Source organism: Micromys minutus (genome assembly GCF_963924665.1).
Source record: "Micromys minutus genome assembly, chromosome: 23".
Classification (NCBI taxonomy): Eukaryota; Metazoa; Chordata; class Mammalia; order Rodentia; family Muridae; genus Micromys; species Micromys minutus.
This window is the reverse complement of record NC_137958.1, coordinates 38,562,533-38,580,202: the sequence shown is the minus strand read 5'-3', so window position 1 is coordinate 38,580,202 and position 17,670 is coordinate 38,562,533. Positions and strand designations below refer to the sequence as shown.

Here is a 17,670-nt window from a genome sequence, read left to right as displayed (position 1 = left end):
GAAGTCTGTCTTAAAAGCCCTCGTATCTTAATAAGGAAATGACTCAGTTTGAAACATTTTCTGTTTGGTTGGTGATAGAGATTTCTACAGAGTTGATTTCTGTTTTATTAATATAGCTATCCAGATTTCTCCTTGTCCATGTTACATCTGTAGTTTGTACATCCTTTGATATTTTAGTACTTTTGAATCATCCTACTCAAGGTTTATTAATTAATTTCTTTCATTATTAAACTTACACACACATCACTCTCATGTACTTCAAATTTAGTCTTACAGGGTATATGACCTTTTACAGGGCACTTTATATCTCCATCTTTCAATTTTTCAAATAAATAAGAAACAAATAGAATATAAATATGATAAGGGATGTCTTATCTATTTATTGTGATAATGAAATTAAATGTAAAATTCTCAGAATAGTACTTTTTTGCAGCATCCATTGTAAAATGTTTGTTATTACAATACTATTAATTTAAAATAATTATATTCAATGTTTTTGTGACTATCCTTCAGGTAAAGAAATAATTGATATGACACTGAAAATTAATTTTCACAGTTAATTTTCCCAATATCAATTTGTTTTCTTGCACCATACATTTTATTTCTTTAAGTACAATGTGAGAGAAAACAATTTAGATAATTGGTTGCTTTGATCAATTGTATTTTTATTGATCCTCATTTTTATGACCTAATTGTATCTATACTCAATTAATCATAAAACTGATCCAGCATTTATTCAATCACTAGGTACATTTTTCTTCAGAACATTTCCTTCTAGGGATGCATAAAAAATAAAGACATTAGACATACTGCTGTCAGAGCTGTGAAGAAATGTTGAGGGCCAATTGTGCATTTGCTCATTAAAACAAATGAGAAAATTATTGTTGACCACATATACCTCTCTTGGATGTCACCATACTGAGCCTGGGCATGACAGGTCTGGAGGTAATCAAGCAAATGAAAAAAAAAAAAAAGAATTCAGCACTTTGATGAAAAGACATCCAATTCTATAGTATCTCCAAAACAATTCTGCCATTGCAGTTGTTTATCTCATTTATAGAATTCAACATAGTTTCCAGATGGGAAGATGGCCTGAACCAAATACATTCTCAGGAGCATATTCTATAAAATAACAATCACCTTGATAAAATAAGTCATCTTTTGGTCAAATGATCTTAGAAGTAGAGAAATATAAACTACATGAAGTTGGTTTGTTTTAATCACACAAAATTTTGAGAACATTATTTGTCACTTGCCAAAGAAAGCTGTGAATTTCAAGAAGGTGTTCATATCAAGTTTTCCAAATTCTTTAATCATGAACTTGAACCTCTCTTGTTGGTCCTTGTGAAGAATCTGTGCTCCCTGAACACATACTTGGAAAATCAAAATAAAACAAAACAAAAATATCTTTATATCCATGAAGGGAAAAACATCACCTTCCCGAATGAATGAGGAAACGTCTAACCAAGAAATTATAATTACTATAGAGAGAACATCATCAGCCACCTTCTACAAAGCAATGCTCAAACAATTTGTTCTGACAGGCACTCCCATTACAATGAAGTACTTTGATGAAATGACTAACACGTGGGCTTGGGTGGGAAAATTATAGGATAACTTTGAGACACCACGTAATATCAGAGAATAAGAGGTACTAAAAATGTCAGAAGGTAATAACGATACATATTAAATGTAGTCCCTGCAAAGTGTATGAACTCCTAAAATGGGCCACTGAGATGGTTAAGTGGGTAAAGGACCTTCTTCCATTCCTGACTACCAGATTTCTGTCTCCATAACACACTGTGTATTGGCTGGTGTATACACACACACACACACACACACACACACACACACACACACTCACACCTAAATAATTAAATAAAGGTGATTTAAAAAGTAACTCCTATGAACTACATCAATCCAAGAAACACAATAAATGTTTGGTTCTGTTTATAACATAAAATACAAAATAACAGTTTAGGAGTCCCTACATAAACAACAATAGGGATAAATGGATAATTGAATATATAAATAAATATTCTTTGTAAAATGATGCCAAATGATTTATGAAGACTTCCTCTTCACTAAGAAGTGCGAAAGTCTTCAGCCTCAACTTTCCAGACCCATCTGGGAAGGGGGAAAGGTGACTATAGTATAGAAGCCTGCAAAGCTATAGGCTTTCCTGGCTGCCTTGCTGTAGTGGCTTAGATGAGAATGTCCCACATAAGCTGAGGTATTTTAGTATTGATTCCAAGATGATGGCTGTGATTGGGGGCGGGGGTAAGTAGAGTCCTGCTGAAGATAACATATCATGGGAAACAGAGTTTGAGAGCCTTGTGCTACCTGAACTTTGCACTCCCTGTCCCCTGCCAGTGTTTGCATTTTCACCTTCTGTTCCCATGACTCTGCCTCCTGTTCTCTGTCATGGAGGATACTTTCTTCTCTGTAACAGAATGCCAGTCAATTCTTTTTCCTCTCCTCTAAGTTTCCTGGACCAAGATATTTTATCACAGCAAGAGAAAGGTAACCAACACTCACGGAAGATATCACAGGCTGCTCAGTCACGCTGACCTTTTTTTTTTAAACCTGTATTTGTAGCTTATGGACACCATAGTAAAATAGTACAGTTTTGGAGGCTGAAGCAAAAACTTTTGCATTATGGTTCTGGAGGCAATTGAAAATTATATTTTGGTATTACTTGATACTTTGGCTCTTCCCAGAAGGGAAATGTGGAAGAAAAAGTTAAATTTATAATGCATGAGACTAGTACCTGAAACTACATATATATATTTAGAAGAAATTAATTAAAGAACTATAGAAGGAGACCTAGAAGAAAGATAATGATGTTCTAGTAGATAATCTGAGACCTATAAAGAATGCGGACATAGCAAATGTCACTGTCCCCAAGATTCCACAATGTTGTGGAGCATCTCAAACATAGAAAGAGGGATATGGCAGATGGCTAGAGTAAGAATTTCAGGGGACAACTGAAGAGAAGCTGGAACTCAGAAATGTCTGCATCCCCCCAAGAACTTGGTGAAAGGAATCTTAAACTTACCCTGAGCGAAAGGAGTGAAGCAAAATTGGAGATAATCAGTAACTGATAATGGGCTAATTTAATGGCGAACTGTACTTACAGTTATCAAGAACCGACATCTGACATTTACTGCAGGGACATTTGTAACTTTTATTAACAATTCCAGTAAGCCCCAGATTTCTGGGTAATGTGAATCACTGGTGAAAAAATAATGTGCTGTTTTAGGGCCAAAATGTGATCTCTTAATGATGTAATAAGGTCAACAGGTCATGGAGGCTCAGTTATTTCACCAGACTCTAGGAATGGGAGGATCATGAATCAGACTGTCAAGATTCCACCCGGACTGCTCCAGCTTTCTGTTGTGTGCAGAAAATGTTAAGTTCCCCTTTCAACACTCTGAAAGTAAATACAAGTGTTTATACCTAGCTTGGCTATTAAGGGTAATTTCAAAATCAGGATTTATTTAATTTATTCATAAGTGTTTTGTCTGAATGTATTTATGTGTATTAGGTGTATGTGTCTTTCACATGGGGGCCAAAAGGGGGCACTAGATACAATGGAACTGAGGTTACAGATGTCTCAGAGTCACCATACTTGTTCTCAGAACTGGGTCCTCTGAATGAGCAACAGTTAAACTTAACTATTGAGCTATTTCTCCAGGCCTGTGGACCATGGTTTAGCAATTGTAGATGTACCAACTTTATCTTCTGTCTAAAACCACTTGTTGAGCAAATTAAATTCAGGAAAAAAAATACATCCTAAGAATTCTATGAATGAGTCCCAAAACATCATAACATTTTAGAAAATATGAGGAAGTCTCAAGAAAAAGTGAGCTATGACTTTGTTTAATCTACCTAGATTTTCTCTTTGAGTTTATTCTCTGTCAAGACTGTTCAATCATTTTAGAAAAATATACAAAATAGCTTCTCTAGAATGTGGAGATTTTTTAAAAGTGTGTGTGTGTGTGTGTGTGTGGTGTGTGTGTGTGTGTGTGTGTGTGTGTGTGTGTGTTCATGTGTATATTTGTGTGTACATATTTTATCTGTGTGTATTTACAATAACATTTTATTTAACTGTCTGAATTTTCTAATGTTGAAGGACAACATCTCATATTTTGCTTTTGCTAGTGAGTCAATCATCTATCTGTATTGCTTAGCTTCACATGTGTTCTTTTGCCTCATTGAGAACAGGTAGTTCACTTATATAAAGACATTCTGCCTTTACATATTATCTGAACCATTATTTTTTGTGCAAGCAACCAAATAACATGTATAAAATCTATTTTTGTGTGACAAAGGAAGCATTACATGGGTTGTAATAGTCAAATATTAATTGTAATAGGCTCAAAAGCATAACACAACATGCTATCTCCTACTAGATTGTTAAAACATTTTTTTCTCATTATTTGAAGGACTTAAATCAACTTCAGGAATTTAGAACCAGTCAATAAGTTCAGTCAACAAACAAAGCATTAGCAATATTTTAGGGTAGATTAGACATTCCTTTACTTCTAAAATATTTATAAGACATTTGTCAAACTGTAACTGCAATGCAAGATGAAGTAAAAATAAGTTCTCAAGTCACCACTGACTACACTGAGGACAGACTTTATAATTGTGGCATCGCTAGTAAGGATAGAGAGATACAGGGTTATAGTTGTAACCCTTAGGCTCCATGTAAATCGGAGATGGCCCACTAAATAAAACAGACATTATAGAGTTTTCAATTTGGTGAGAAGGACAGAGTGTATAAATAAAATTTAAGAGTTTCAGAAAGGTAAGTTACTGCCAGTAGATGGAACAAGGGCCAAGATCCCAGACTATGATCTCTTCAAACAGAAAGAACAATGTCAGTGCAATGAAAAAAAGTGCCAGGAAAAAAGAAAACTGCTATCAGGAAATGTTAGAAGGCATGCCCCTGTAGAGGTCACAGGAAGAATAGGTCTTTCACTCTAATGGGAAATGCATTGATGAATGTTAAGGAGCAGTGATGCAATCTGATTATGGTTTTAGTAAAGTCACTTTGGTTTCTGCACACAGAACAGTTAGGAGAGAGCCTAGTGTCAAGTATGGAGTCAGAGTGGAAGAAGCTAGAGAGAGGATCACCACGAAGAGGAGATAGAGGGAAAAAAAAAGAAATGAATGTCCTTGGTATCTGCTTTAGCTATGAGGTAGACAGTGGTGCCATTTACAGGGCTTGGAGAGACAGTGATGGCGGCTTCCCTGGCAGAGGGAACAAAAATAAAAGTTGTTTCAAATGTTAAGTTAGCACATCTGATGCATCCAAGTCAGGTGCCATTTGAGAAAATGTATTTGCAACTCTTGTTCTTAGACTACATGTCCAGAGTTAAAGATTCTTATAGTGCATTTTAAGTCTTGAAACTGAATGTTGTTACTTGGAGAGAGACTACAATGAGGAACAAATTTGGACTAAGAACTCAACCTTGAGAAAAATGTAGCGAGGAGAATGAGGTATACAAAGCTAATCATAAATGCCAGAAAGGAAGAAAAGCTACCAGTGAAAAAAAGAATAAAAGCATATTTCTGGAGAAAATGAGAAACTACTGTGCTTAAAAACAGAACTACATATTTTCTTAAAGTCATGAAGAGGTCAGGAAAAAAAAAACCTCATTTAATTTAGTTCCACAAATTTGTTTTATCTCAAAATAGACATGTCTAAAAAAATAATATGAATAGTTTAGGTGAGCAGAAGTTCAGGGAATCACCCAACACAAAGAAACTGTATGATTGGCAGCCCTAGACCAGAAAAAGAGGCCAGTGAGTAAGGCTTTTCACTAAGGATTCATGCTCACAAGAGCATGGCAGGAGTGTCAGCTAGACGGATGGAAAGGGGGCTCTCTAATGAAGATATGAGTAACAGGAGAATTTAAAATTACTAGATCATGCTAGGACGGCGGAATGAGGTAGAGTTTTTCAAACAAAGATATACCACATTCTAAAGCGTAGAGTTAAACAGGATGGTGCCCTTAGAAGAGTAAAGCCATTGGCCAGTGCTCCTGTTCACTATGAAAGTGGGAGAAATGATCTACAGAATACTTAGTATCAGCCAATTAGCAGGGGCTACAAATTCCATAATGAAGCCTGAGTTTTATTCTGTAGATAGTAATAAGAATGAAGAACTCTAAACTTTTCAACTATAGGGCAAAAGTTATAATGATGAATGTTTTTGAAACAATCACTGTATTCAGTGGGGAAGAATTAATAGAGACAAATGAATGATGTTTCCTAATAGAAGTAATATGTGTACATTTGTTCTAAACACAAGGACAAGGAGGAGGACAATTATGACTGAAAACTCTAAGATAAAGTCAGAAACAAATTTAGTGACATGTTTTAAGGTCTCTAGTATACAAATCAAAGAGGTTTTCATGATAAACTGAGACTTCCAACATTGTTAAATGCAGAAACACTTTCTTGTTCTGAAAGGACAATACTGTACTGGGGCACAATAGATATTGTGCAACCATGAGGACCAGCATTGCATGTGCATACACATAAAAGCTCACGCATACACATGTGTGCCCACCACAAGCACATATGAACACCAAGCACATCAAAAAGTAAAAAGTAACAGCCAGGGCAGGCACTGTCTCTGTTTCCTTAAGGGATGCATATTTCCCTCTCATAGTCAATGGCATGTATTTGTGATTCCTTAAAATACACACAGTTGATATCTGTGGACATTTTATTTTATTAGAAAGCATAGATTAAAATGAGGAAAATCATTATCTGGTGAGAAGGGAAAAGGAAGATGAAGCTCAGGAAGAGAATGCAAGAAGAGACAGAATTGAGTGGCATCTGAGGGTTCTATGGAAATTACTGCAGTGAAGACTTCTTAAAGTATATTAACGTAATTATAAAAATTCTATAAGTCCTGGGAGAGATGGAGTCCCAATTGGCTGTCTTTTGTTATCAAACCACCAATGAACACTTCCAGTACCAAGACTGGGTTATATCCAATTGAGTTTTTGGCCAAAGACATCTCTTAGAAATCCCCAAACCACCAGACTGCTGCCAAGACAAAGGTTGCTCTCCACAAATTGACAGTAAGTCCCCATTGCTGATGCTAAGACTCATTCAACATGGGGAAGTTTAGCTGATGCCTACATCAAAGAAACTTACTCTTGCAGCAGACCCTATATCCAGACATTCTGCAGAGAAATTTAGGAACACACAACTCTAAATGGGATGTCTTCACCATATACCTCTCCTTACAGATCAAAGAACCATATGAAGAAGAAGCAGAAAGTGTGTAAGAGCCAGAGATGACATCAGAGGAATAAGCCCCCCTAAATCAATTGAGGAAAGTTCATATGAACTCACAGAGACTGAGGCAGAAAGCACAGGGCTTACATGGAAGCTTTGATATAAACTTTCAACTTAGTATTTTTATAGTACTCCTGAATGAATGGGTGGGTGAATGAGTGTGTCTCTACTTCTTGTGCATCTTCTTGGAGCTTTTTTCCTTCAGTTGGTTTGTTTTGTCCAATTTCAATCTGATTTTTTGTTTTATCATATATTTTGTCTTGTTTTTAATTGTTGCATTGTTGACTGTTGTTTGAATCTCTTTGAAGCCACTTTATTTCTAACTAGAGTCTGGAAGGGAGTAGATATTCAAGGGAGTCGAGGTAAGAAGAAAAACACAGAAAAGAATCTATTTTTTTGATAACAGAGAAGCAATCAACACTTATTTATAGTAACCTTGAAATAGACCTATATAACATGCATGTACTAGAAGAAAAAGACTAGCTTTTAATAGAAAAATGAATTATCTTCTGAAGTAAAACTATATCCATAAATCAATACATAAGACATATCATTGTTTTTAAAATTATAGATATTTAGTGCTTTATAGTTTTTTGTTTATTTAAAAACTAGATAGATAAAACAACCAGTAGCTAAATTTATCTCTATGGTTATTTTGTTTTCTTAATCTAATGCTAACAAAAACAACTCACTAAGGGGAAACATACAAAAAGTGGCATTGTCCTGACTTACTGTTGTAATGATTTTTTTATTATTATGGATTATAATGCATATATTTCAGAGTCCTTCAATAGTGTTATTTTAATAAAAAGCCTAAGTATATTACATAGAGAGTTAAATATTTTTGTCTGACAAGAATCTGGTGTAATTGTTTTAAGATACTGATAGAAAGCTCATCCTAGTGGCTTTAACCCTAAGCACTTGGAAGGCAGAGGCAGCCAGATTTCTGTGAAGTCAAGGCCAACAAGGTCTACTTAGTGAGTTCCAGGACAGCCAGATCTATATATTCAAACCTTGTCTCAAACAGACAAACAAATATGCAAATGTATACTCACTAATAAAAGATTATACTTTCAGAGATATTTTCAATAATGTGTTATATTAGTAACATGAGCTGATTTGTATGCATTGGTGAGCAAAATTTTAGGTAGAAATGTAGGTTAATAGAACATACAAAATAAACCATATTTTCCTGGCAAAGCCACACAACTCTTCTAGGAAGTAAGACAAAGGGAAACTCACTTTATTTTCAATGATATTAAAGGTGGCCATGTGTGGAGCAAAGATGTCCACTGAGGATAAGTGTGCATCCATTGCAATAGACAAAGGCATGGATACTCAAGATTAGAGGAGATATTGTTATGGTGAGTGTTAAACCTCTGGTTGATAGAATCTACAGTCACATGGTAGAAGGATCTCCAAACATGCCTCTAGGGGAATATCTTCATTAGTTAATTAATGTGGGAAGTTCCAACTTGATTGAGGGACTATTCTCTAGTGAGGAACTCAGAGCTAGGTAAAGAGGTTAAAACTATCATGCATCCCATTCTTCCCACCAACCCATGCTGCTAGAGTACAGTGCAGTATCACCAGGTTGCTCAAGCTCTGGGACCCTCAAATTTCACTGTTATGATGAACTGGTACCTGGAACTGTAAGCCAAACTCATTCTTTCACTTTTATATTGTTTCTTGTTCACAGCAATAGGATAAGACACTACAATGAGTATATTGAGGATGGTTGTGATGCTTCCTGAAAGGAGGCATGTTTCTATTAGGTCTCTACTAAGTATTTACTACAAATAAAATCTACAGTATTTTCAATCTGATTTATATATTTAAATAACTTGCCAACAGTCTTATCAAGTAAACTTGTTGACATTGATAATGAGGACAAAATCTGGAACTATTGATTTAAATCAAGTGGAAAATAATAAATTAAACTTGATCCACAGAACTGAAGATATACAGAGAATCTCCCAGGAGACTGTGTGCCTCAGATACTCCAAAGTGATCCCCAACAACCTTGTTCAGACAGTTCTGCTCACAAGGAAGCACATGAGAGCCAGGTGCTTATTATCCAAAAACATTTTCCTATTTTTAATGACTGTTGAAAGTTAGCAGTTCTGTTGACATGAATTAGATAGCATTCCTGAAATCAGCTCAGCCAGTGATGGTGAAAGAAGATTCCATGTACATACAGAGAGCCTAGCAGTTCTGATTCTGTGCCTGGGGAACCAACAAGAGTCTGTATCACAAGCTTTCTGACAGCACGTGTAGGGTCATCACAGAAACTTTTATCTGCTGGGTATTGTGATTAGGAGTCTCCTCGGTGCTGGTTACATTTAAAAGGAAAGTCTGTGTGAACTCTTGTTTTTGCCCATATCTGTTCACAGGCAAGACAGTTGAAAGCCGCCAAAGTATCAATAAAAATTGTATGGACCTCATCTTCCCTTTGCAAATGCCTTCCATTGATGATAAAACCAACAGCAATACTCAAATGATTATAATTTCTTCTAATAACAATTTTACCTAAGTGGCTCCAGCCTAACAATTTATCAAGAACGAATGTTTAATAAAAGCTTAAACTTTGCAGACAGTAAAAATATTCTACTGTTTTTGTTTGCTTTGCTACAGATAGATAATATACACTATACTGGGAAGAAAGCCATAGAAGAGTCAATGATGTTGAACAAAGAATTTTGGTTTTTGTTTTGTTTTGTTTTTAGCTTTATTTTCTTTTTCTATTTATTTATTTTTTCAAATTCTAATCAGAAGCTAAACACAAATAAACACTGGTAACCACCACTTTACTATAAGGGAGTAGGGTCATTCTGATTTACTCCAATAAAAGTATGGATTCCTTAAGAAAAGAATTTAAGGATCTTTATAGAGCAGAACATTGATGTTTCCAGCCATAAAACCGCACAGATAAAAAAGGTGACAGAAATAATAAAGAACAGAGTAAAGTAGTGATGAAATCAGAGAGATACTGAAAATTTCATCTGATATAGTTGGCTCATGTAGAGTGTGGGAGGAAGATTCTTGCTCAAGTTTGATGAGAAAAGAAATGGAGTTTAAGCACCTCAGTGCCAACAAGTGAATAAGTTAAATACTCCTAGTGAAAGTAAGTGTTGGCTATCTTAATTTGTTTCATTGGTACCTTCAGTGTGTATTATCCAGAGGACAGATGATGATAAAAATTTAAACCAATTAGGCAGTAATTGAAATTATGAGCATGCTACTCAAGGTTTGAAAATTATTCAAATAAAATTTAATATTATGATTTGTGCTTTCTATGGCAATCAGGACCAATGGCAGAGTATGTGGACCAAAAAGAAATTTGATAAACTATTATTGTTCATTATAAACTTTTCTATATTGTTTGATCTATTTTAACTCTGCAGCCTTACTCCAAAGAATAGAACAGAACAGTATAAAACTTAAAGAGAATCTTAAAACTAACCTTGATGGAAATAACTGCAAACACAGTTTGTATGTGTGTGTCTGTGCGCGCTCATGTGCACACACATGCACATGTCAGAATTCAGTTATCTCTACAACAATTTCTAGGAAACTCTGTTCTGAGTCCTCAAATTATTTTACATGGTTCCCTGGTACCTGTTTTCATTTTAATTAGGTTTTATTCAGAGAAGTAATAAAGATATACTCATTAGATTTTGTAATATCATTTTTTTATATTTCTCTAAATGTGCTCAGTTTCTGCAACCACACTATCCCTATAAGCTCTTTTAAAAATTGATTGTAAATACAGAGTCTCATAAAACACATGACTCTTACATACTTATGCTTAACTGCACAGTTCTTAGATTCACTCAATTTTGATTCTGTACTTGAAGGTCAGAAGAGAAAGAAATCATATTACCAAAGCCATTGTGCCAAAAAGTAAGATGTGAAAAGAAAATATATTGGAATAAAAGGCCCATAAACATTGTAAATAATTAGTTCAAGGAAAAGGGCTGTAGACAGAACACGACTGTTTACTGTTTATTTGAAAGCCCTGCTGTTTGTCTTTCTTCTTTGTTTCTTTGTTTGTTTATGAACACTTGGCTAATGTAATAGTCACTAATTGTCTTAAGGAATATATTATTGCAACTAAGTTTTACTGAAATTTTGACATTTATTTCTCCTCAGTATAACATTACAAGTGTCAAATGCGAGTAAGTAATAGCAGATAAAATCTGAGAGTTTCTCAAGATGTTAAAATAAAAGGAACATGGATTCTGCCTTGGCCATTAAGAATGTGACCTCTGCTCATAAACACACAAAAAAGACTTCAATTCCATTTTTAAACAGGATTGTGGGGATAGAAACTATTTGTCAATTTTTACAATGCTCTGGGATCACAGATAGTTGAGGAAAGAAAATTGATGATGTTTCTCGTGTCCTACCTGCCCTCATGTGTGACCTTCACATAACATTCCTTGGTCTAAGGCACATTAGTTCAAACTGATAGAGCTTCGTTGGCCATTAAACTCACTCAAACTCCGAACTTCCTCTGTTGGACACGCATTCTATATATGAACAACATGGAAGTAAACGCTCCCATGAATAATAGTGCCTCACAGAGGGCTTCTGCTACCCTGCAAATTGCTCTGTGATCAACCACTTTCATCCCTTTCTTCCTCCAGCCCCTAGCAGCTACTAGTCATTCTTAACCACACCACTCTATTCTTTTAAGAACATCATCTAGTTCAAACCAGATGTTGCCTTTTCATTTGGCTTCTTTGACTGAATGAACTCCATTTAAGCTTTCTCTCTGGCAAGGAGTCATTAGAAAATAGCAGTCACAAATAAGGAAAGACTTCAAAAATACAATTTATCTGAAAAAAGTTTCTATTTTTATTAGGGTGAAAATATTTCTTTTACCATTGAATATTGTGTGTGTGTGTGTGTGTGTGTGTGTGTGTGTGTGTGTGTGTGTGTGTATGTATTTTAACACAGAAAATGTCATTTTGGTTGTTTCTAGGTTTGGGAAATTATGGATAAAGCTCTTATAGCATCTGTGCTCAGATTTCTGTGTAGACAAATGCTTTTAACTCATTTGTAAATATATAAAAGGAACCCAGCTGTTGAATTATTTACTAAGAGTATATATATACATGGGGGCTGAGAGTTTTGATCAGTGTCAGGATCAAAAGAAAACTATCAAAGAGTGATTTTTCTCTCCTTCCTCTCACAAAACAAGGCAAGGTCATTGTGTCCGGATGCTGTAGGCAGAGACTGTGTGCGGCTGCATGATTCTATTTCCTGGTGGAAAAGTACATTACCCTTGAACAATTTTACATGTTTCAGAGAAGCAGAGATAAAACATTTCTTAAATAATTTTTTTCATGACCAGTTAAATCTATAAATAGAGGCTTTTTCCTCTCAAACATTTTTCTGTCTTAGTTCCTTGAAACTAAGAGTGAGAGAGTTTCATGAGACATTATTTTGCCTGTATCACAGAATTAATTTCATGCATGAAGGGTCTATGCAGTATCCCAGCAGGGCAGGTCGTCACTAATAGAGAAGTTCTTAGTCCTGGAGCAATGGAGAAGGACAAGGGACTCGCTGGAGCTTTCTGGCTTGGGATTGTTGCCTTTTAAATAGAGACTGAAAGTGAAGATTCTGAGCCCGGGAGTGTCAGTCATCCGAAAGCGTTTCACTCTGTGGACTGTTTCATGGAGAAATGAGTAGGCGTGAGAATGCACTTGGCTTACTATACTTGTGGGTTTCACACCTATGTGGTAAAAATGTTTTTGTCATCTCCTTGAAAAGAAACAAAATTAACAGGGACAGATGGAAATTTTGCCTTTCCCTCCCCTCAAGGAGGCGAATTAATATCATTTAAATGAGCATTGTTCCTTTCTTGACTTACTTGTTAAATAGGCTACCCTGGATGATAGATAACTCCAAGTATATTTAAAACACAAATGAATATTAATAGAGGCACAATATTAAGGAAAAAAATGAATCCACATTAGATTTTAAGTATTAGTAAAACCTGAAAACACTGATAATATATAGCTTTATTTAGTTAAAATGGATAATAGTGTTATAACAGAATGGGGCATTACAGAAATTCACAGATGGTCAGAATGCCAAGAATAACTGGCTATTGAGTTTCCAGTCTCAACTGATGTAACAGCAGCACAACTCTTAGAACCGAGTCTTGGAGATCATCTTGGAAGAGGGCACAGAAACATTCTCCGAGCCAGGCAGTGAGGAGGTCTGCAGAGATACTGTACGGATTCTGCATAGGGAAGCTGTACCCATGAAATTTCAACAACCCGGATGGTGTAGAGAGGACTTAAGCAATTCCAACAACACGGGCCATCACAATGTAGTTTGGGGAAACTTCACAAGGCCCCATCCTTCGATGAAAAGCGACAGACAATTAACAGCTACTGAGAGAGAGAGCATTAGTCTCCTTCAGGGATGAACCACGTGGTTAGTTATCTAATAAGAATGGTTAGTCCTAGAAAGATGAAAAGGATCCAGTACATTCTATTTCCATGTTGGTTTTACATAGATATGTAACAGCAATGGCCAAAGAAGAGCAGACCATGAATCTGAGGGTAGCGAGTGGACTAGGGTAGGAGGGAGGAGAGTTGGGGGGATTATACAACTATATTTTAACTATAATTTAAAAATTATCACAAAGGCAAAAATAAGGAAGATGCTGTGAGTACATGTACAATTACCAAAAACCTACAAAGTCCAGTGTTAATTGCAAAATATCAAGCTACAAAGCATAAAACTATATTGAAACAAAAGATTTAAAACAGAAGAGTTGACTGACTTTAAAACTTATGTTGAGAGCTCTTCCTTTTTAAATTAATTAACCTAAGTCTGAATCATAAAAAAATATTTGTTTCCTATTGGTATACTCTAATATGTCTGATGTTAGATTAGGAAAAAAACAGTATAATTTAAGATTAAAGGCGAGGGAGAACCTATAAAGACCATATTCAAAGGTTAGGCAAGGTCCCTGTTTGGGGGATGGGGCTATCTACCCTTCACAAAATTTAAACCCAGAATTGCTACTGTCTAAAAGAAATGTGTCAACAAAGAATGGAGCAGAGACTGAAGGAAAGGCCATCCAGAGACTGCCCAACCTGGGGATCTATCCCATATTCAGCCACCAAACCCAGACAATATTGTGGATGCCAAGAAGTACATGCTGACAGGAGCCTGATATAGTTGTCTCCTGAGAGGCTCTGCCAGAGCCTAGAAATAGAGTCAGATGCTCTCAACCAACCAATGAACTGAGAACAGGGTCCCGAATGGTGGAGATAGAGAAAGGACTGAAGGAGCTGAAGGGGTTTGCAATCTCATAAAAAACAACAACAACCAACCAGAGCTCCCAGGGACTAAACCAACACCCAAAAAATATAGATGGTTGGACCCATGGCTCCAACTGCATAGGTAGCAGAGGATGGCCTTGTTGAGCATCAGGGGGAGGAGAAGCCCTTGGTTCTGCCAAGGCTCAATGCCCCAGTGTAGAGGAATGCTAGGGTGGGGAGTTGGGAGGGGGTTGGAGAGCACCATCATAAAAGCAGGGTGAAGGGAGAATAGGATAGGGGGTTTCTAGAGGAGAAAAAAAAATGGGAAAAGGGATAACATTTGAAATTTAATAAAAAAAATCCAAGAAAATAAAAGAAACTTAAAACAAACAAATAAACAGAAAAACAACTCTGGCAGGACCATCTGACCAAAGATGGCCCCACAAAGAGGGGGCTGGGCCCTACTATATCAAACGAATCAGGAAAATTACCTCACAGATTTGCCTAGAAGCCAATCTTATGAAGGCACTTCTTCAAATGAGGTTACCTGTAGATTGTCCTTCAGCTGTTTGTATTTTTATATTAATTGCATTTCCCCAAGAAGCACTGCCTAGTCAGTACTCAAGTGGCTTCATCTGAATCTTCCCATTTTAATTAGTAAAATAAAGGCAAGAGCTGGTGATTGGACAGGGGAAGCGAAGGTGGAGAGAGAGCGTCAGAGATAAGAGCAAGGAGTGAGAAGAACCGAGATGGAGCTCAGGAAGAATGAACAGAATCCAGGTGGACTTAACTGGTGTTAGGTAACTATAAATATTTTAAAGATTTTATAGGTCTTTTATCTCATATAGAAGGGCATTTTGTATCTTTGTCTATTTGATGTAATCTTATTGTGTAGAGGGTTTGTAGATTGAGAGTTTGATATATAAACCTACATAAAAAGCTATCGGGCCTTAGAGTCATGTTCATGTTGGGCGATGGGGTAAAGAAATATGCCAGCGTGATAATTTCACCCGGAACGAGGGCAGTAGGGCAGGTGGAATGAACCACCAGAGAAGGGCGCCAGGCGTGCGGAGAATACGGCTTGCCGACCAAGGGACAGAGAAGGTGTGCCCGGCTCCATACTCGAAGTGGCGCCCATGCAGAACTTTACTATTATGAAACGGATTGAACTGGATGACAGCACCAGCACCAGCAGTAGTTCCCAGGGGCTGTCTCAGCCATCCACCCAGACGACCCAGTATCTGAGAGCTGATACACCCAGCAACGCAGCTCCCATCACCAGCTCCTCAGGTTATCCTACCTTGCGGATAGAGAAGAACGACTTGCGGAGTGTCACTCTTCTGGAAGTCAAAGCCAAGGTGAAGGATATCGCAATATCCAGGGAGAGGATAACACTGAAATATGTACTTCAAGAACATACTTTTGGCCGTATTTTCCATGGGATTTTAGTAGATGAAAAAGATCCAAATAAAGAAAAGCAAACATTCGTAAAAAAACAGTTAAGGACCAAGCTTCTGAAGTTCAGGTGACGATGATGCTTACTGAGAGCTGCAAGTGGCGAGGTCTCCACCACTCATGTGTGCATAGAAGAAGGAGAAAATCCCATGGTGGTCTTGCCATACAGGAATTGGGGGAATCTTAAATTATTTCTTCGGCAGTGCAAATTAGTAGAAGCCAATAATCCACAGGCAATTTCGCAACAAGATCTGGTACATATGGCTATTCAGATTGCCTGTGGAACGAGCTACCTGGTAAGAACGAAAGTGATTTGTAAAGACCTGGCTGCTAGGAACTGTGTCACTGACGACACCCTTCAAGTAAAAACCACAGACAATGCCCTTTCCAGAGACTTGTTTCCTATGGACAACCACTGTCTAGGGGACAACGAGAACAGGCCAGTGAGGTGCATGGCTCTGGAAAGTCTGGTTGATAATGAATTCTCCAGTGCTAGTGATGTGTGGGCCTTTGGAGTGACATCGTGCGAGTTCATGACTCTGGGCCAGACGCCCTATGTGGACATCGACACCTTTGAGATGGCTGCTTACTTGAAAGATGGCTACCGAACAGTCCAGCCAATCAACTGCCCTGATGAAGTTTTTGCTGTGATGGCCTGTTGCTGGGCCTTGGACCCAGAGGAGTGGCCTAAGTTTGAGCAGCTGGTCCAGTGTCTCACAGAGTTCCACGCTGTCCTGGGAGCCTATGTCTGACTTCTTTCCCACTCACCACTCAGAAGAAAGTGCCTGTCTGTCCTGGATGCTCAGCATGTGGCGCAGCACCTGCAGGAACGAGTTTGTCTCCCAGAACAACCAGCCTTAAGAATGCTTTCAAACCTGAACTTTAAAGACAACTTAATAATGAAGAGTCTTTTCTAGATACCACTTTTACTAAGTCGAACCAAAAGGGGTTTTGTAAATTTTTTGGCCAAAAAATTTTTAAAATATAGTTACTTTGGACTAGGGGCTGCATTCTTTAAAAAAAATAATAAACAGTTTTAGAAATTATTTACACACACATACACACACACACACACACACACACACACACACACAAAGAAGAAGAAGAAGAAGAAGAAGAAGAAGAAGAAGAAGAAGAAGAAGAAGAAGAAGAAGAAGAAGAAGAAGAAGAAGAAGAAGAAGAAGTGGTGCCCATGGAGTGAGACTGCGGGGCCGATATAGAGAATTGCCAATTTTATTTTTAATATTTACCGCAACATCTACCCATGTAATGCTAACTTATTTCAAATTAATGAAAACCCAAGGGACAAAGGTACCCACTCCAGTGCCTGACTTAACTAGGTGAACTAGATGAAGAAAAACTATTTCATCTAGAAAACAAGTCAGTAAAATAGTATTGTGTTATAAGATATCTTGTTATAAGACTGTTGTTTGTTTGATTGCTTGTTTACTTGCTTGTTTTAGACTGTCTCAAGGAGTAACCCTAACTGCCCTAGCAGTCACTATGAATACCAGGCTGGCCTCAAATTTACACATCCATCTGCTTCTGTATCCTAAGGCTGGTGTTAAAAGCTTGACTCAACATCTTCAACTGAAATAATCAGGCA

General features: G+C 37.0%; 1 pseudogene across 1 annotated transcript; it reads left to right on the top strand.

Moving 5' to 3' along the window:
- Positions 1–15,745: 15,745 nt before the first annotated feature.
- On the top strand, positions 15,746–16,816 carry LOC308435767 (tyrosine-protein kinase RYK-like; annotated as a pseudogene). Its single transcript has one exon. The product of its transcript is annotated as a tyrosine-protein kinase RYK-like (transcript).
- The last annotated feature ends 854 nt before the right edge of the window (positions 16,817–17,670 follow it).